Source organism: Pleurodeles waltl, chromosome 4_1 (genome assembly GCF_031143425.1).
Source record: "Pleurodeles waltl isolate 20211129_DDA chromosome 4_1, aPleWal1.hap1.20221129, whole genome shotgun sequence".
In the NCBI taxonomy this organism is placed as follows: Eukaryota; Metazoa; Chordata; class Amphibia; order Caudata; family Salamandridae; genus Pleurodeles; species Pleurodeles waltl.
Genome location: NC_090442.1, coordinates 137,417,629 through 137,435,806, shown reverse-complemented (window position 1 = coordinate 137,435,806; position 18,178 = coordinate 137,417,629).

Sequence of the window (18,178 nt, the reverse complement as noted above, 5' to 3'; positions counted from 1 at the left end):
TGCATGTGCTGCTGTGACCTGCACATGGCACGTGTGACTGGGGAAAGGGCCCCTGCCTTCCCCTCGGCAGAGTTGGAGCGACTGGTGGATGGGGTCCTACCCCAGTAGGGACTGCTGTATGGCCCTCCAGACCAACAGGTGAGTACACTGTCAGCACGATGCATGGGGCATGAATGCATGGAGTGCTGTGTGTGAAGGCCTCGTGTAGGGGGGGTTGGTGGATGGGCCCTGGGCAGCGTGCAGCATGTATGCTGTGCCATGTCTGTGCATAAGGGGATGGGAGGGCTATGGTGGGCCATGAGTGTAACAGGCAGGACGTTCTAACTAATACCTTTCCCTGTGTATATTTCCTCTGCAGGTCAGCGCCCAGCAAAACAAGGGTATTTGGCGTGCCATCACCAAGGACGTGCGGACCCTGGGTGTCTACGGCAGGCGGAGCACCCACTCTCGGTGCTTGGGGGCATCATAGCAGCAACAAGGGGGTGAGTTCAGTGCCCATCATTACTACTTACGTCTGGTGGGGTGGTATCCGGGTGGGGGATGTGTGCCTGTGGGTGCCCCTAGGCCAGGGCTGACATTGCAATGTAGGTCCCATGTTGGGCAGGGTTCTGATGTGCTATTCCTCCAACCTAGCTAGTAAGCATCCACTACTGGGCAGGGGTGTGTGGGTCCCAGGTATGCTGCATCGGGCGGTATGTGTCCCTCCCCATGCCCTGGTGACGAGCATTGTTACTGGTGGTGCCATGCATAGTGTGTAGGGCTGTTCCCTGTGTGTGAAGGTGCTGTGTACGCCAACGGTAGTGTTGGTGCAGCTACTGACCAAGTGTATCCTTTGTCTCCCCCCCTTCCTTGTTTTGTCATCCTGTCCTTATGTGCATTAGCATCATCTGGCGGAGGAGTAGAGGCACTGGCGAAGGAGGGAGCTGCATCCCACAGGATCCAGGAGGCAGAGTCCACCGACGGTGAGGGCACCAGTGGGGCAGAGTGCAAGGGGAGCACCACGGCGGAGACCGGAGAGGACAGTTCGGACACGGATACCTACTCCGATGGAAGCTCCCTGGTGGTGGCAGACACATCTGTGCCCACCCCATCTACAGGTACAGCCGCCACCCTCCCGTACCAGGACTGCCCTCCAAGCAGCTCCTCAGCGAGTAGCCAGTGCCCGCTCACCCAGGAGGGTGGGCATCTCCTTTGCCCCAGGCACCTCAGGCCCTGCCCCAGTTAGCCCTGCTGCCCTGATTGAGGAGGCTATTGACCTCCTGCGATCCATCTCTGTTGGGCAGTCAACCATTGTGAATGCCATCCAGGAGCTGGCTGCCCAATTGCAACAGTCCAATGCATTTCTGGAGGGCATTCACACTGCCCAACAGAGATCAATCCAGGCTCTGGCCTCCTCTCTGATGGCAGCCATTGTCCCTGTTTCCACTCTCTCCCCTCCAACTTCCTCTATCCAGTCCCATTCCCCTCAACCCAATCCTATCCCAAGCACACAGGCAGACGAGCATGCACAGAAGACAACACACAAGAGTGGCAGAGGCAAACACAAGCACCACACTTCATCCCACAGGCACTCACGCAAACACCATCCAGATGCAGACATACCAACATCCACTGCCTCCACTGTGTTCCCCTCCTCCTCCACCTCCCTCCCAGTTGCCTCTACACTCACACCTGCATGCACTACATCCTCATCCAATACCCCCATCACCAGCACACCTATCAGAACCAACACCTCACTGACAGTCACCACCCCAACATCCATGCACACGTCCCCTGTGTCCTCTCCCACTGTGTCTGTGCCCCCTCCTCCAAAAGTACACAAACACAAGCACTCAGACACCCATCAGCCATCCACCTCACAACAGCATTCAGCCCATGCACCTGCACCCAAACACAGCACACAGACACCTCCTACAACCACTCCCTCTTTCTCCACTCCCAGACCTTCTCCCTCTTCCCGCCCCAATGTCCCTAAGAAGCTTTTCCTCTCCAACACTGACCTCTTCCCTACCTCTCCCCCCGTCCTTCACGTCTGGCCAGGGTGTGTAAAACCCAGGCAAGCACCTCAACCACCCAGTCCACGGGCCCAGTAGTGTCCATATCAGCTCGTGATGGGAAGTGATCCTGGGCACCGGGCAGCCACACGGAAAGAGTGTCTGCCCCAAGTGCTGCCAGGAAGGTAAATGTGCCACCCCCAGCTTCTACCTGGAAGGTAAAGGTGCCACCCCCAGCTGCTGCCAAGAGAAGCAAAGAGCCATCCCCAGCTGATGCCCAGAGGAGCAAGGAGCCATCCCCAGCTGATGCCCAGAGGAACAAGGAGCCATCCCCAGCTGCTGCCAGGAGGAACAAGGAGCCATCCCCAGCTGCTGCCAGGAAGGGCAAGGGGCCTGCACCAGCAGGCAGAAAGGACAAGGGGCCTGGTGCTGGGACTCAGTCGGAGACCCCACACCAACCATGGTGGTGCAGCCATTCAAGGCTGCAGGTGATGGGCAGGAGCTTTCCCCCACAACCAGCAGCACCAGCACCACCACCAGCAGTAGGCAGCCATCCGAGGCTGCAGGGGATGGGCAGGAGCTTCCCCCCACAACCACCACCAGCAGCAGCACCAGCACCACCACCAGCAATGGGCAGCCGTTCGGGGCTGCAGGGGATGGGCAGGAGCTTCCTCCCACAACCAACACCAGCCGCAGCAGCAGCTGGCACCAGTGGGCAGCCATCCGAGGCTGCAGGGGACGGGCAGGAGCTTCCCCCACAACCACCACCAACAGCAGCACCACCAGTGGGCAGCTGTCCGAGGCTGCAGGGGATGGGCAGGAGCTTCTCCCCACAACCAGCGGCAACATCTCCACCACTGAGCAGCCGTCACCACCAGCGGACAGTGTGTAGTCCTGTGTCCATGGGCTGTTGTGCGGGCTGCCCCCGCAAATCCTGTGGGATTGACACCCACCTGAGACTGTGACCTTGCACTCCCCAAGACCTGCATCACAGGGCACAATGCCCCCTCCAGAACCAGTGGAGAAGCCATCCACTCACCCCAGCCTCCCCATGGTTGAAGAGCACAGGGCTCGATGCCCCCTCCAGGACCAGTGGAGAAGCCATCCACTCACCCCATCCTCTCCAAGACCTGCATCACAGGGCACGATGCCCCCTCCAGAACCAGTGGAGAAGCCATCCACTCACCCCATCCTCACCAGGATCAGTAGCACAGGGCACAATGCTTCCTCCAGAACCAGTGGGTAAGACACCCACCTACCCCAGCCTCCCCAGGACCAAGCACAGGGCATGTTGCCCCCTCCAGAGCCAATGGGCAAGTCACCCACTTGAAAGACTGTGGCCTTGCACTCCCCAGGACAGTGCACAGGGCATGTTGCCCCCTCCAGATCCAGTGGGCAAATAACCCACTTAAGAGACTGTGGCCTTGCACTCCCCAGGACCAAGCACAGGGCATGTTGCCCCCTCCAGATCTAGTGGGCAAATTACCCACTTGAGAGACTGTGGCCTTTCACTCCCCAGGACCAAGCACAGGACATGTTGCCCCCTCCAGTACCAGTGGGCAAGTCACCCACTTGAAAGACTGTGGCCTTGCACTCCCCAGGACAGTGCACAGGGCATGTTGCCCCCTCCAGATCCAGTGGGCAAGTCACCCACTTGAGAAACTGTGGTCTTGCACTTCCCAGGACAGCGCACACGGCGTGTTGCCCCCTCCAGGACCAGTGGTGTTATTCCATCTGCCAGCTGAGGTAGCCCCCATTCCCCATCCCCCTGAGGTGCCTGCCTATTTTCCAACTGGTGCCCCTGCAGTGTTCTTTCCGTGTTGGTGCAGGAGACAAGTGGGGCCTTGGACTTTGTGATGTGGCCCTATAAACATTGAGGACTGGGCATTGTCCCTTGATTTGTAAATATGTATATACTTTTAGATTGGATGCACGTATTAGTACTTTATTTATCTTATTACACTCACTTTTACCTATTCGTGTTGTCCTTGATTTATTCCTCAGGGGTACCTGGTGTATATGTTATGTTACTGCATCTGCTTGTGTGTATGGTTTTGGGGTGGGGGTGTTGCGTGTGTGTGTCACTCTCTTTTTCCTCCCCCCTCCCCTGTGTGCTAGGCGGCAGTACTCACCGTGGTTGTCTTCGCCGTCATTGGTGTTTGTGGTGGAGCAGAACAGCATTGGGAATATATGCAGTTCAGGCTCCAAGGCGGCGTGGTTCTTCCCTGTGTCTCCAAAGGTGAGTCCTTTGACTTCTGTGCTCAGTTTCCGCCAGGCTTTTGATGTCGTTGTTACCGCCCCGGAAAAGGTGGTGAATTGGGCTGTCTTAATACGGTGGGCGGATCATTGACTTTCGCCTGGCTGTAGGCGGCTACCGCTGTGGTGTCTGTTGATTCCACCCTGGCGGTCGGTGTGTTAAAGTGGCTGTCTGTCTCAGCTCTTTCCGCCATGGTCATAATTTGGCAGTATTTACCGCCAGCCTGTTGGCGGTATTACCGCCACTTTATCACCAACAGCCAGGGTTGTAATGAGGGCCTATACCTTCAGCCATACACTCTATTTCAAGTTGTTTTCAGGGGATTCCCTATCACTTTGGCATTAATTGGCAGAATTCTGCTGTTGCTATTCTTTCTTCGCAAGGACCGTCCCATCCCAGCAAGGAGGACTGATGGCACTTCCACCAGCCCAACTGTGTCGAGAACGCATGATGCAGTACTTTGAAGCACCACTCCTGGAGTGCAACTTGTCTCTGTCACTCAGACAGGTTTTGAACTGTGTACAGCCCGTCCTTCAAGGCTTGTGGTCGGTCCCCTTATGCGCATGCACAGGAAGTGAGTCTTGCTACGCAGCACATACTTTCTTTGAATGCTGTTCTGTTGATGTTCTCGCTGACAGCTCATTACCAGACATGCGCATTGAGATTGCGATTGTTGCAGGAAGCTTCCTGTGAGTCGCCATTCGAGTACCAAGTGGCTCTTGGTGCTACAACACCTGGCACTGCACGGGATGTTGCCACCTTGGCTGGAGCTGAGGCAATGGTACATGAATGCTGTAAGGAAATGCCTCCTTGGCATGGTTGCCCCCTGACTTTTTGCCTTTGCTGATGCTATGTTTACAATTGAAAGTGTGCTGAGGCCTGCTAACCAGGCCCCAGCACCAGTGTTCTTTCCCTAACCTGTACTTTTGTATCCACAATTGGCAGACCCTGGCATCCAGATAAGTCCCTTGTAACTGGTACTTCTAGTACCAAGGGCCCTGATGCCAAGGAAGGTCTCTAAGGGCTGCAGCATGTCTTATGCCACCCTGGAGACCTCTCACTCAGCACAGACACCCTGCTTACCAGCTTGTGTGTGCTAGTGAGGACAAAACGAGTAAGTCGACATGGCACTCCCCTCAGGGTGCCATGCCAGCCTCTCACTGCCTATGCAGTATAGGTAAGACACCCCTCTAGCAGGCCTTACAGCCCTAAGGCAGGGTGCACTATACCATAGGTGAGGGTACCAGTGCATGAGCATGGTACCCCTACGGTGTCTAAACAAAACCTTAGACATTGTAAGTGCAGGGTAGCCATAAGAGTATATGGTCTGGGAGTTTGTCAAACACGAACTCCACAGCACCATAATGGCTACACTGAAAACTGGGAAGTTTGGTATCAAACTTCTCAGCACAATAAATGCACACTGATGCCAGTGTACATTTTATTGTAAAATACACCCCAGAGGGCACCTTAGAGGTGCCCCCTGAAACTTAACCGACTATCTGTGTAGGCTGACTAGTTTTAGCAGCCTGCCACAAACCGAGACATGTTGCTGGCCCCATGGGGAGAGTGCCTTTGTCACTCTGAGGCCAGTAACAAAGCCTGCACTGGGTGGAGATGCTAACACCTCCCCCAGGCAGGAATTGTCACACCTGGCGGTGAGCCTCAAAGGCTCACCTCCTTTGTGCCAACCCAGCAGGACACTCCAGCTAGTGGAGTTGCCCGCCCCCTCCGGCCAGGCCCCACTTTTGGCGGCAAGGCCGGAGAAAATAATGAGAAAAACAAGGAGGAGTCACTGGCCAGTCAGGACAGCCCCTAAGGTGTCCTGAGCTGAGGTGACTCTGACTTTTAGCAATCCTCCATCTTGCAGATGGAGGATTCCCCCAATAGGGTTAGGATTGTGACCCCCTCCCCTTGGGAGGAGGCACAAAGAGGGTGTACCCACCCTCAGGGCTAGTAGCCATTGGCTACTAACCCCCCAGACCTAAACACGCCCTTAAATTTAGTATTTAAGGGCTACCCTGAACCCTAGAAAATTAGATTCCTGCAACTACAAGAAGAAGGACTGCCTAGCTGAAAACCCCTGCAGCGGAAGACCAGAAGACGACAACTGCCTTGGCTCCAGAAACTCACCGGCCTGTCTCCTGCCTTCCAAAGATCCTGCTCCAGCGAAGCCTTCCGAAGGGACCAGCGACCTCGACATCCTCTGAGGACTGCCCCTGCTTCGAAAAGACAAGAAACTCCCGAGGACAGCGGACCTGCTCCAAGAAAAGCTGCAACTTTGTTTCCAGCAGCTTTAAAGAACCCTGCAAGCTCCCCGCAAGAAGCGTGAGACTTGCAACACTGCACCCGGCGACCCCGACTCGGCTGGTGGCGATCCAACACCTCAGGAGGGACCCCAGGACTACTCTGATACTGTGAGTACCAAAACCTGTCCCCCCTGAGCCCCCACAGCGCCGCCTGCAGAGGGAATCCCGAGGCTTCCCCTGACCGCGACTCTTTGAACCTAAAGTCCCGACGCCTGGGAGAGACCCTGCACCCGCAGCCCCCAGGACCTGAAGGACCGGACTTTCACTGGAGAAGTGACCCCCAGGAGTCCCTCTCCCTTGTCCAAGTGGAGGTTTCCCCGAGGAATCCCCCCCTTGCCTGCCTGCAGCGCTAAAGAGATCCCGAGATCTCTCATAGACTAACATTGCGAACCCGACGCCTGTTTCTACACTGCACCCGGCCGCCCCCGCGCTGCTGAGGGTGAAATTTCTGTGGGGACTTGTGTCCCCCCCGGTGCCCTACAAAACCCCCCCTGGTCTGCCCTCCGAAGACGCGGGTACTTACCTGCAAGCAGGCCGGAACCGGGGCACCCCCCTTCTCTCCATTCTAGCCTATGCGTTTTGGGCACCACTTTGAACTCTGCACCTGACCGGCCCTGAGCTGCGGGTGTGGTGACTTTGGGGTTGCTCTGAACCCCCAACGGTGGGCTACCTTGGACCAAGAACTAAGCCCTGTAAGTGTCTTACTTACCTGGTTAACCTAACAAATACTTACCTCCCCTAGGAACTGTGAAAATTGCACTGTGTCCACTTTTAAAACAGCTATTTGTGAATAACTTGAAAAGTATACATGCAATTTTGATGATTGAAGTTCCTAAAGTACTTACCTGCAATACCTTTCGAATGAGATATTACATGTAGAATTTGAACCTGTGGTTCTTAAAATAAACTAAGAAAAGATATTTTTCTATACAAAAACCTATTGGCTGGATTTGTCTCTGAGTGTGTGTACCTCATTTATTGTCTATGTGTATGTACAACAAATGCTTAACACTACTCCTTGGATAAGCCTACTGCTCGACCACACTACCACAAAATAGAGCATTAGTATTATCTCTTTTTGCCACTATCTTACCTCTAAGGGGAACCCTTGGACTCTGTGCATACTATTCCTCACTTTGAAATAGTGCATACAGAGCCAACTTCCTACATTGGTGGCAGCGGTGGGATACAAGACTTTGCATTTGCTGGACTACTCAGCCAATACCTGATCACACGACAAATTCCAAAATTGTCATTAGAAATTCATTTTTGCAATTTGAAATTTTTCTAAATTCTTAAAAGTCCTGCTAGGGCCTTGTGTGTTAAGTCCCTGTTTAGCATTGTCTTTTAGAGTTTAAAAGTTTGTTAAAAGTTTGAAATTAGATTCTAGAAACAGTTTTAGATTCTTTAAAAAGTATTCCAACTCTTAGCAGAATAATGTCTGATACAGAGATGCAGGTGGTGGAACTCGACACCACACCTTACCTCCATCTTAAGATGAGGGAGCTAAGGTCTCTCTGTAATATAAAGAAAATAACCATTGGCTCCAGACCTACCAAAATTCAGCTCCAGGAGCTGTTGGCAGAGTTTGAAAAAGCCAACCCCTCTGATGATGACATCACAGAGGAAGAAATTAGTGACTTGGAGGCCAATGTCCCTCCTCCAGTCCTAAATAGGGAGAACAGGACCCCTCAAGTCCTGTCTCCAACTGTGTTAGTCAGAAATAGTGAGTCCCTCACAGGAGGGTCCCACATTTCTGAAATCACTGAGGATGCTCTCAGTGAAGATGACCTCCTGTTAGCCAGGATGGCCAAAAGATTGGCTTTAGAGAGACAGCTCCTAGCCATAGAAAGGGAAAGACAAGAGATGGGCCTAGGACCCATCAATGGTGGCAGCAATATAAATAGGGTCAGAGATTCTCCTGACATGTTAAAAATCCCCAAAGGGATTGTGACAAAATATGAAGATGGTGATGACATCACCAAGTGGTTCACAGCTTTTGAGAGGGCTTGTGTAACCAGAAAAGTGAACAGATCTCACTGGGGTGCTCTCCTTTGGGAAATGTTCACTGGAAAGTGTAGGGATAGACTCCTCACACTCTCTGGAAAAGATGCAGAATCTTATGACCTCATGAAGGGTACCCTGATTGAGGGCTTTGGATTCTCCACTGAGGAGTACAGGATTAGGTTCAGGGGGGGCTCAAAAATCCTCGAGCCAGACCTGGGTTGACTTTGTTGACTACTCAGTGAAAACACTAGATGGTTGGATTCAAGGCAGTGGTGTAAGTAATTATGATGGGCTGTACAATTTATTTGTGAAAGAACACCTATTGAGTAATTGTTTCAATGATAAACTGCATCAGCATCTGGTAGACCTAGGACCAATTTCTCCCCAAGAATTGGGAAAGAAGGCGGACCATTGGGTCAAGACAAGGGTGTCCAAGACTTCAACAGGGGGTGACCAAAAGAAAGGGGTCACAAAGACTCCCCAGGGGAAGGGTGATGAGACAACCAAAACTAAAAATAGTAAAGAGTCTTCTACAGGCCCCCAAAAACCTGCACAGGAGGGTGGGCCCAGAGCCTCTTCACAAAACAATGGGTACAAGGGTAAAAACTTTGATCCCAAAAAGGCCTGGTGTCATAGCTGTAAACAGCATGGACACCAAACTGGAGACAAGGCCTGTCCCAAGAAAGGTTCCACTCCAAACTCCCATCCAGGTAACACTGGTATGGCTAGTCTCCAAGTGGGATCAACAGTGTGCCCAGAGCAAATCAGGGTCCACACTGAAGCTACTCTAGTTTCTGAGGGTGGGGTGGATTTAGCCACACTAGCTGTCTGGCCGCCTAACATGCAAAAATACAGACAGCAACTCTTAATTAATGGGACTAGAATAGAGGGCCTGAGGGATACAGGTGCCAGTGTCACCATGGTGACAGAGAAACTGGTTTCCCCTGGCCAATACCTGACTGGAAAAACTTACACAGTCACCAACGCTGACAATCAGAGAAAAGTACATCCCATGGCAATGGTTACTTTAGAATGGGGAGGGGTCAATGGCCTGAAACAGGTGGTGGTCTCCTCAAATATCCCAGTGGACTGTCTGCTTGGAAATGACCTGGAGTCCTCAGCATGGGCTGAGGTAGAACTAAAAACCCATGCAGCAATGCTGGGTATCCCTGAACTGGTGTGTGTGAAAACAAGAGCACAGTGCAAGGCTCGGGGTGAACAAGTAGAGCTGGAGTCTGGAAGAATGGCCCAGCCTACCAAGAGGAAAGGAAAGTCAGTTGGGAAACCAACTGCAACACAGCAAAAGAAAGGGAACCCCTCTTCTCAGGAAGAAGGTCTGCCCTCTGAGGGAACTGAGCCTTTGGAGCTTGAGCCTTATCAGGTTGAGCTCTTAGGCCCAGGGGGACCCTCAAGGGAGGAGCTGTGTAAGGGACAAGAAACCTGTCCCTCTCTTGAAGGCCTTAGGCAGCAAGCTGCTGAAGAGTCCAAAGGAAAGAAAAATGGAACCCATAGGGTCTATTGGGAAGATGGACTCCTGTACACTGAGGCCAGAGACCCCAAACCTGGTGCCACTAGGAGAGTGGTAGTGCCTCAGCTGTTCAGGAAGTTCATCCTAACATTGGCCCATGACATTCCCCTTGCTGGACATTTGGGACAAACCAAGACGTGGGAGAGGTTAGTCAACCACTTCTACTGGCCCAATATGTCCAACATGGTTAAGGAGTTTTGCCTCTCCTGCCCCACCTGTCAAGCCAGTGGTAAGACAGGTGGGCACCCAAAGGCCCCCCTCATTCCACTTCCAGTGGTGGGGGTTCCCTTTGAAAGAGTGGGTGTGGACATAGTTGGTCCACTAGAACCTCCCACAGCCTCAGGAAATATGTATATCCTGGTAGTAGTGGATCATGCTACCAGGTATCCTGAAGCTATTCCCCTTAGGTCGACTACTGCCCCTGCAGTAGCCAAGGCCCTCATTGGTATCTTTACCAGAGTGGGTTTCCCTAAGGAGGTGGTGTCTGACAGAGGTACCAACTTCATGTCAGCATACCTAAAGCACATGTGGAATGAGTGTGGAGTGACTTATAAATTCACTACACCATACCATCCACAAACTAATGGCTTGGTTGAGAGATTCAACAAGACATTAAAAGGCATGATCATGGGGCTCCCAGAAAAACTCAAAAGGAGATGGGATGTCCTCTTGCCATGTCTGCTTTTCGCTTACAGAGAGGTGCCACAGAAGGGAGTAGGATTCTCACCCTTTGAACTTCTGTTTGGTCATCCTGTAAGGGGACCACTTGCCCTTGTTAAAGAAGGCTGGGAGAGACCTCTCCATGAGCCTAAACAGGACATAGTGGACTATGTACTTGGCCTTCGCTCTAGAATGGCAGAGTACATGGAAAAGGCAACCAAAAACCTTGAGGCCAGCCAACAACTCCAGAAGTTTTGGTATGACCAAAAGGCTGCACTGGTTGAGTTCCAACCAGGGCAGAAAGTCTGGGTTCTGGAGCCTGTGGCTCCCAGGGCACTCCAGGACAAATGGAGTGGCCCTTACCCAGTACTAGAAAGGAAGAGTCAGGTCACCTACTTGGTGGACCTGGGCACAAGCAGGAGCCCCAAGAGGGTGATCCATGTGAACCACCTTAAGCTCTTCCATGACAGGGCTGATGTGAATCTGTTGATGGTAACAGATGAGGATCAGGAGGCAGAGAGTGAACCTCTCCCTGATCTTCTGTCATCAGACCCAAAAGATGGCACAGTAGATGGAGTGATCTACTCAGACACCCTCTCTGGCCAACAGCAAGCTGATTGTAGGAGAGTCCTACAACAGTTTCCTGAACTCTTCTCCTTAACCCCTGGTCAGACACACCTGTGTACCCATGATGTGGACACAGGAGACAGCCTGCCTGTCAAGAACAAAATCTTTAGACAATCTGACCATGTTAAGGAAAGCATCAAGGTGGAAGTCCACAAGATGCTGGAATTGGGAGTAATTGAGCGCTCTGACAGCCCCTGGGCTAGCCCAGTGGTCTTAGTCCCCAAACCTCACACCAAAGATGGAAAGAAAGAGATGAGGTTTTGTGTGGACTACAGAGGGCTCAATTCTGTCACCAAGACAGATGCTCATCCAATTCCAAGAGCTGATGAGCTCATAGACAAATTAGGTGCTGCCAAATTCTTAAGTACCTTTGACTTGACAGCAGGGTACTGGCAAATAAGAATGGCACCTGGAGCAAAAGAGAAAACAGCATTCTCCACACCTGATGGGCATTATCAGTTCACTGTTATGCCCTTTGGTTTAAAGAATGCCCCTGCCACCTTCCAAAGGTTGGTGAATCAAGTCCTTGCTGGCTTGGAGTCCTTTAGCACAGCTTATCTTGATGATATTGCTGTCTTTAGCTCCACCTGGCAGGATCACCTGGTCCACCTGAAGAAGGTTTTGAAGGCTCTGCAATCTGCAGGCCTCTCTATCAAGGCATCCAAATGCCAGATAGGGCAGGGAACTGTGGTTTACTTGGGCCACCTTGTAGGTGGAGGCCAAGTTCAGCCACTCCAACCCAAGATCCAGACTATTCTGGACTGGGTAGCTCCAAAAACCCAGACTCAAGTCAGGGCATTCCTTGGCTTGACTGGGTATTACAGGAGGTTTGTGAAGGGATATGGATCCATTGTGACAGCCCTCACTGAACTCACCTCCAAGAAAATGCCCAAGAAAGTGAACTGGACTGTGGAATGCCAACAGGCCTTTGACACCCTGAAACAGGCAATGTGCTCAGCACCAGTTCTAAAAGCTCCAGATTATTCTAAGCAGTTCATTGTGCAGACAGATGCCTCTGAACATGGGATAGGGGCAGTTTTGTCCCAAACAAATGATGATGGCCTTGACCAGCCTGTTGCTTTCATTAGCAGGAGGTTACTCCCCAGGGAGCAGCGTTGGAGTGCCATTGAGAGGGAGGCCTTTGCTGTGGTTTGGTCCCTGAAGAAGCTGAGACCATACCTCTTTGGGACTCACTTCCTAGTTCAAACTGACCACAGACCTCTCAAATGGCTGATGCAAATGAAAGGTGAAAATCCTAAACTGTTGAGGTGGTCCATCTCCCTACAGGGAATGGACTTTATAGTGGAACACAGACCTGGGACTGCCCATGCCAATGCAGATGGCCTTTCCAGGTTCTTCCACTTAGAAAATGAAGACTCTCTTGGGAAAGGTTAGTCTCATCCTCTTTCGTTTGGGGGGGGGTTGTGTAAGGAAATGCCTCCTTGGCATGGTTGCCCCCTGACTTTTTGCCTTTGCTGATGCTATGTTTACAATTGAAAGTGTGCTGAGGCCTGCTAACCAGGCCCCAGCACCAGTGTTCTTTCCCTAACCTGTACTTTTGTATCCACAATTGGCAGACCCTGGCATCCAGATAAGTCCCTTGTAACTGGTACTTCTAGTACCAAGGGCCCTGATGCCAAGGAAGGTCTCTAAGGGCTGCAGCATGTCTTATGCCACCCTGGAGACCTCTCACTCAGCACAGACACCCTGCTTACCAGCTTGTGTGTGCTAGTGAGGACAAAACGAGTAAGTCGACATGGCACTCCCCTCAGGGTGCCATGCCAGCCTCTCACTGCCTATGCAGTATAGGTAAGACACCCCTCTAGCAGGCCTTACAGCCCTAAGGCAGGGTGCACTATACCATAGGTGAGGGTACCAGTGCATGAGCATGGTACCCCTACGGTGTCTAAACAAAACCTTAGACATTGTAAGTGCAGGGTAGCCATAAGAGTATATGGTCTGGGAGTTTGTCAAACACGAACTCCACAGCACCATAATGGCTACACTGAAAACTGGGAAGTTTGGTATCAAACTTCTCAGCACAATAAATGCACACTGATGCCAGTGTACATTTTATTGTAAAATACACCCCAGAGGGCACCTTAGAGGTGCCCCCTGAAACTTAACCGACTATCTGTGTAGGCTGACTAGTTTTAGCAGCCTGCCACAAACCGAGACATGTTGCTGGCCCCATGGGGAGAGTGCCTTTGTCACTCTGAGGCCAGTAACAAAGCCTGCACTGGGTGGAGATGCTAACACCTCCCCCAGGCAGGAATTGTCACACCTGGCGGTGAGCCTCAAAGGCTCACCTCCTTTGTGCCAACCCAGCAGGACACTCCAGCTAGTGGAGTTGCCCGCCCCCTCCGGCCAGGCCCCACTTTTGGCGGCAAGGCCGGAGAAAATAATGAGAAAAACAAGGAGGAGTCACTGGCCAGTCAGGACAGCCCCTAAGGTGTCCTGAGCTGAGGTGACTCTGACTTTTAGCAATCCTCCATCTTGCAGATGGAGGATTCCCCCAATAGGGTTAGGATTGTGACCCCCTCCCCTTGGGAGGAGGCACAAAGAGGGTGTACCCACCCTCAGGGCTAGTAGCCATTGGCTACTAACCCCCCAGACCTAAACACGCCCTTAAATTTAGTATTTAAGGGCTACCCTGAACCCTAGAAAATTAGATTCCTGCAACTACAAGAAGAAGGACTGCCTAGCTGAAAACCCCTGCAGCGGAAGACCAGAAGACGACAACTGCCTTGGCTCCAGAAACTCACCGGCCTGTCTCCTGCCTTCCAAAGATCCTGCTCCAGCGACGCCTTCCGAAGGGACCAGCGACCTCGACATCCTCTGAGGACTGCCCCTGCTTCGAAAAGACAAGAAACTCCCGAGGACAGCGGACCTGCTCCAAGAAAAGCTGCAACTTTGTTTCCAGCAGCTTTAAAGAACCCTGCAAGCTCCCCGCAAGAAGCGTGAGACTTGCAACACTGCACCCGGCGACCCCGACTCGGCTGGTGGCGATCCAACACCTCAGGAGGGACCCCAGGACTACTCTGATACTGTGAGTACCAAAACCTGTCCCCCCTGAGCCCCCACAGCGCCGCCTGCAGAGGGAATCCCGAGGCTTCCCCTGACCGCGACTCTTTGAACCTAAAGTCCTGACGCCTGGGAGAGACCCTGCACCCGCAGCCCCCAGGACCTGAAGGACCGGACTTTCACTGGAGAAGTGACCCCCAGGAGTCCCTCTCCCTTGTCCAAGTGGAGGTTTCCCCGAGGAATCCCCCCCCTTGCCTGCCTGCAGCGCTAAAGAGATCCCGAGATCTCTCATAGACTAACATTGCGAACCCGACGCCTGTTTCTACACTGCACCCGGCCGCCCCCGCGCTGCTGAGGGTGAAATTTCTGTGTGGACTTGTGTCCCCCCCGGTGCCCTACAAAACCCCCCCTGGTCTGCCCTCCGAAGACGCGGGTACTTACCTGCAAGCAGGCCGGAACCGGGGCACCCCCCTTCTCTCCATTCTAGCCTATGCGTTTTGGGCACCACTTTGAACTCTGCACCTGACCGGCCCTGAGCTGCGGGTGTGGGGACTTTGGGGTTGCTCTGAACCCCCAACGGTGGGCTACCTTGGACCAAGAACTAAGCCCTGTAAGTGTCTTACTTACCTGGTTAACCTAACAAATACTTACCTCCCCTAGGAACTGTGAAAATTGCACTGTGTCCACTTTTAAAACAGCTATTTGTGAATAACTTGAAAAGTATACATGCAATTTTGATGATTGAAGTTCCTAAAGTACTTACCTGCAATACCTTTCGAATGAGATATTACATGTAGAATTTGAACCTGTGGTTCTTAAAATAAACTAAGAAAAGATATTTTTCTATACAAAAACCTATTGGCTGGATTTGTCTCTGAGTGTGTGTACCTCATTTATTGTCTATGTGTATGTACAACAAATGCTTAACACTACTCCTTGGATAAGCCTACTGCTCGACCACACTACCACAAAATAGAGCATTAGTATTATCTCTTTTTGCCACTATCTTACCTCTAAGGGGAACCCTTGGACTCTGTGCATACTATTCCTCACTTTGAAATAGTGCATACAGAGCCAACTTCCTACAAATGCTCTCTCGTCTTCCTTGTCAATGAATTGGTTTCAATAACATCTGCCAAAGTGGGGTCTTTCCTGGATTACAATTGATTAAATTGATTTTTTTTTCTAAAGGACCATAATTATTTTTGAACTGCTGACATTTGGCCTTTTATTGATTGATATGTTTTCAAATTCTAAATTGACCAGGTTTAATTTGGCTCGTATTTTGGTCTGTTTGCTTGTCAACATAGACTTTTTATTGTATACATTTTAGACTTGATCTTAGGTTATAGATGTAGATATGGCAGTTTCTGCTCTAGGCTTTGATGCAACAATGGAGAGGGTATTATGAGCTACTTAGCTACTAAATGGGCACATTCTTTTAGCTTAGGCCTGCAGTTTGTTCCTTTTCACTCCGATACATGCATTTTCATTCCTCTTATTATTTTAGCAAAAGCTTTATTTAGTGGAGATGTTTTTATTATTGTATCATTTGTCCTTTCATGCAGAATTATTTTATTCTTTTCTATGCAGGACATTTTCATTCTGTGTTTTACTCAAGGCTGAACGTGATAAGTTTATGAATTATTGCCGGCACAAAGCATTCATCGTGGCCCCAACTTTCAAAAACAGAAATATATGTGCTGTCACGTAAGGGCAGTTTTCTCAGAACACCAGATGATTTATTATAAAACACTTCACTGCCCCCTACATGATGGAGGGGAATCCCAACCAGTTTCTATCGCTTGCTACTCTTCGCCTTTGCTGAGACCTGACGCCTTCTATCCTTCCATGTGGGAGGACTCTCAGTAGGCCAACGGACCTCTTCTTAACCTACAAGCACAGGTATTGCGGATGAGTTCCTTCCGGGGGGCTTGATTGGCAGATTGGCACTTACACTGCCATGCTCTTGTATAGAATATTAGTAGTACAGGTAGGGATTCTAGAACCATTGTTGTGACAGTATGGTGGGACTTTTCCTGTGTTTCACTTTTCTCATCACTGTTTTGTTTTGTTATGTTTTATTATCCTATTGATCGCAATACATGCCTTTTTACATATAATGCAGTTGATTGAATAAAAATTATTGAAACTAGTCCTGCCTTTGTTTGTATTTGTATGTGTGAGACATATATGACTGAGAAAAAGAGGTATAATCTGTTCCACCACAACTTCTGTATGAAACCCATATGTCATGTGAAGGGCTGCCACAAATCACTTTTTACTCTTGGGTACTGGTGAAGTGCTGCTAGCTGACCGGAAGGATTAGGTCGACAGCTGTCACACGGCATAGTATCAGACTCAGTCACCTGCACTCGGTGGTGCTGCCACCCAAATCCAGGAGTCTTGTTACTATAACAGGAGTCTCTACAACAGTACAGCTTGCTGGTGATGAGGATTTGGGTGATGGTTCTCTGAGTGTTGGTGGGTTGAAAATCTTTTTAAGCATCTTGAGTGTGTGGAAGGACTTAAGGACTGCATTAATTTGCCCTGTCATTGTGAGTTGATTGTCCATTATTAATTCTAGCTTTGCAAATGTCACCTGGGAGGGTCTGGGTCCGAGTTCAGGTGGCCACCAGGTGGACTTCAAGAGTGAGGTGTCTTTGCAGAATATAACTATTTTGGTCTTGTTTGTGTTGAGCCTAAGATATATGGTTTGCATAAATCTGGGAACTTGGGACATGCAAGTAAAGTTCTTCCAGGTGTTTGGCATCTTGTAGAGGGAGAGAATGAGCGGACTGTTGATTCCGTAGGATATGACATTGATTCCATGGGCACTGAAGATGCTGATAAGTGGGTCCAAGTAAGCATTGAACAAGCTTACTGATTGGGAGCGGCCTATAAGGAAGATGCGTGAAGTGTATATCCTTGGATGCAGGTTTCTTGCAGTTGTTGGGTAAGGATGGGGTAGGAAACGGTATTGAAGACTGCTGGCAGGTTCAATAGGATGAGTGCAGTGGTGTCTCCTCTGTCCATGGTCAGTCTGATGTAGTTTGTGACAGTGATGAGGGTGGTATCTGTGCTGTGGTTGCGTCTGAATCAGTATTGAGTGGTGTCAAGGAGGTTATTCGAGAGTTAGGTAGTTTGATTTTTGTTTATCATTGTTTCCATTACGTTCACCTGGTAGGATAAAAGAGAGAAGGGCAGGTAGCTAGCTAGAGTCTTTGGGTAAGCTAGAGGTTTCTTGAGGAGGGGAAGCACTGTGATGTGTTTCCAGGCATCTCAGATGGTGGCTGTGTTGGTTGAGTCATTCTGGATTGGTGTGAAAGCTATGATGATGCAGTCTACAGCCCTTGGTGAAGATGTGACAAGGGCAGTTCTCTGAGGGTGCTGCGAGGTGAATGGACTGCCAGGTAGTCAGGGTGGTCCTTTAGATGTTGGTTGTGATGAGCTGAAAAGTTGTAAGAGTTGAAGGGTTCAACTGGGGCTTGAAGTGGCTTCAGATGCTTGTGATCTTGTTGCTGAAGTAGTGGAACACCTGGAAGCAGAGTTCCTGTGAGAGCTTGCTTCTGGGTTGGTGCAATCTTTCACAATGGTGAAGATGTCCTTGTCACTGCTGGTGTTGATCTTGATACAGTGGCTGAGTGCAGAGCATTTGGTTGTTGTGATTTGCTGTTGTTAGCATCTGAGGGCGGATCTATAGGTGCTCTTGCCGGTATCATCCTATGTCTCCATCTTTGTGCTAGTTGCTAGCAGTGGTGCTCGGTTAGTC